Here is a 3,227-nt window from a genome sequence, read left to right on the forward strand (position 1 = left end):
AACAAACAACATGGTTAGGGTAAAAATATCCTAGGTTTTGAAATGGGGTTTTGGGGTAGGCTCTAATTCTCCATAGTCTCCCAATTTAGGTTCTAAAAAATGGTACCCGAGTTGTCATTGCTAGTGTCCCCTTGGGTTTGTCAGACCCTTATTCCTAAGCCCATTACAAGCTTATGTGGACTAAGTTAAACTCAAGAGGAAACATTCCCTTATGCCCGCACGGTGAATAAATTCACACGAAGACATAAGGTATATGAATCCCAAAGGCTACTTGCTAGGCCTGCACGATGAATAAATTTACACGAATATGTCGCTTTCACCCCCACTTAAATAGGGTTCGAAGCTCGGGTAGAGAGCCTTAGATGGAAAAAAAGCTTTAAAGGCTGAAATATTTGAAAAAAAAAACGTCAGTACAACTATTTACTCGAAAATATAATCAAAAGTAAGCAATAAGGATCGAAACGTTTCCTTAAAACTTAAACTTACCCTTTTCATTAAAAAGACAACAGAAAATTACCTTAGCCTAACTCACTTACCAGTCCCCAGCAAAGTCGCCAAGCTGTCAAAATCGTCTTTCGGGTGAGCCCGGAATTGGGCTTCGACTTAGGAAAATGGACTAGGAATCGCCACTGATCATTTATTTTTAAACAAATGGGTTGATCGGATACCTTATTTCTTACCTGATCTGTGTCTTGCCAAAGATATGTCGGATTCGGGAGTCGGTTACAGTCAAGGAAGGGTTAACGCCCTTGAACTGCCCTTTCGGTACTACGTAATTTTCATTTGTCTTTAATTAAGAAAATTGAAAGTTAAAATAAAAAGGTAAAAATACGATCCCAATTACTTACATCTGAAAGTTTTAAAAATGTACCCTTAACAAGGTCAAAAACCATGTTAGATAAAAATGTAGGAAATAAATTAATTAATTAAAAGGAAGAAAAAAACATATTAAATGAAAAAAATAAGACAGAGAAAGAAAGCAAAGATAAAATAGTAAGTACAATAAATAGAAATAAAATAATAAAATAATAAAGGAAAAGAAGGAAAAAAATAAATACAAATAAATAAAATAAATAAAATAATAATAATAAATAGTAAAAATAATATATGTATATATAAAATAAATAAAAGAACACGCACAAAATGAATAAATAAATATATATATATATTAGAATATTAATAAACAGATAAATAAATAAAAACAATATATATATATATATATATACATCCTAAAAATAATAAAATATAAAAAGAAGAAAATATATATAAATGTAAAAGAAAAATATTAAATAAAGAATAAAAGAAAATAGGGGAAAATAAATAATATGAATAATAAAGGAAATATATATGTTTAAATAAAATAAAATAAATAAATGAAATAATAATAATTAAAACCTAAATATAAAAGACTAAATCGAGAATAAAATAAATTGGGTGGCCAAATTTCAAAACAAAAATCAAGATGTAAATTCGATTGGGGTAAAAATCAGCTTTTAAAAATAGAGAGAGACCAAAAGGGTCATTTACCCACTTTCCTAAAAAACACGTGGGATCCGCTCGGGTCTGGCTTATGGGTTATATAAAGGCCAAAATTTGGCCTAAAATCCTCATTTCCTTTATTTGAAAAAAACGCAGCCCCCTCCCCTCTTCATTTTTCTCTCCTCTTTTCATCCAAAAGGATGAACACATCCGTGAGTCTTGACGAACCCAGAAACTAACCGCCCTACGCCGCCTTGCCGGCCGCCGTTCATCGGCGGTGAAACACAAAAAAAATTTCTTTTTTTAAAATCTCTTCCCCTCCCCACTTTAAATATTGGAATAGTTTTTTAAAAAAAGGCCTTGGGAGAGGTGGATCAAAAAAAAAGTTTGAAAACAAACCCCTCCCCGGTCCTCGGCCGAACACCTTGCATGTTAAAACGAGCCAAAACCAACAACATGCATGGTCTAATATCGAACAAAAAGGTAAAAAATTTATACCTTTCTTCTATTTCTCTTCCAAAAACACTTTACAAATGATTTGGTTGCTTTGTATCTCTCTTAGTGTTTCGTATCTATCTTGTGATATTGTGTGTGTTCTTGTGTTCTAGTTTACATGCAATTTATAGCCTCGCATTTGGCTATTTTTAGAGTCCGATTTGGACTCAACTACTTCGATCTTTTAGTGCTTGAACGTTTCTTGACTGGTTTGTTGTTCATTGTCGAGAAAATTGGTTGCGTGGGGCGAGGGAACCGGCGAAAGTTTTGGCCTTGTTGTTGGCTTCATGCGGCGCTGAGATGGGCAAGCTAGGGTTAAAACACCCTAGCTAATTCAGGCTGTTTGAGAGGCTGGTTCGGGTAGGGTTCCAATGAAACCGGGTCGAGGTTGGGTCACTCCAAAGTGGGTCACGTGTTCCAGCTCCAGTGGACCTGATCGGGCTACTAGTTCCTTGGGCCAATTTTATTTGTAATGAGTTTGGGCTATAGGCTTTGTAATGGACATGTTCAAAAAAATAAGATGTAAATAAATATATATTTGTATATTATAATTTATAATATTTGTTGAAAACATTTTGATATTTCGATATAACAAATTAAGTTAAATGAATTTTAAGATTTTCCAAATGATTTTCTAAGTATATTCGATAGAATTATTCGAATATCAAAACATTACTCCAAATCTTTCAAAGATCATTTTTAATCCTTACTCAAAAAGTAAAATTAAGTTTTAATCTTAAAACAATTTCAAAATAATTTTACAAAGTATTTCGAACCATTTCAAAGCCAAAAATTCCAGATTGCTCTGAGGGAACCGATTCCACCCTAAGGGGGTACCGATTCCCCCCTGAATGGTTTGGCTCTGAGAATTCCAGTATGCTCGGAGGGAACCGATTCCCCCCCCCCCAGGGGGTACCGATTCCCCCCTTGTATAATGGTCGAAATATTTGAATTTTACACTTAGGGAACCGATTCCCCATAAGGGGTACCGATTCCCCCCACGCTCCAAACTGTTTTATTAATTGTTTTCATACTAAAACGGCTATATTATTTTCTCTAATTATCCCCAACGTTAAGAAGTGATTCAAGGTGTATTTAAGAAAGCTTAGAAGCCATTGATCAACAACAAGAAACATCAAGCAATTAGAATCAAGAGAGAATCAAAGAGAAAGCATCAAACCTCAAGTTTGAGCATTTCAAGCCTATTTTTCATTCAATATTCATTTTGCTTTCAAGAACACTTATTGTTCTCA

Source organism: Hibiscus syriacus, unplaced genomic scaffold (assembly GCF_006381635.1).
Source record: "Hibiscus syriacus cultivar Baekdansim isolate YM2019G1 unplaced genomic scaffold, ASM638163v2 tig00112910_pilon, whole genome shotgun sequence".
Taxonomy (NCBI): domain Eukaryota; kingdom Viridiplantae; phylum Streptophyta; class Magnoliopsida; order Malvales; family Malvaceae; genus Hibiscus; species Hibiscus syriacus.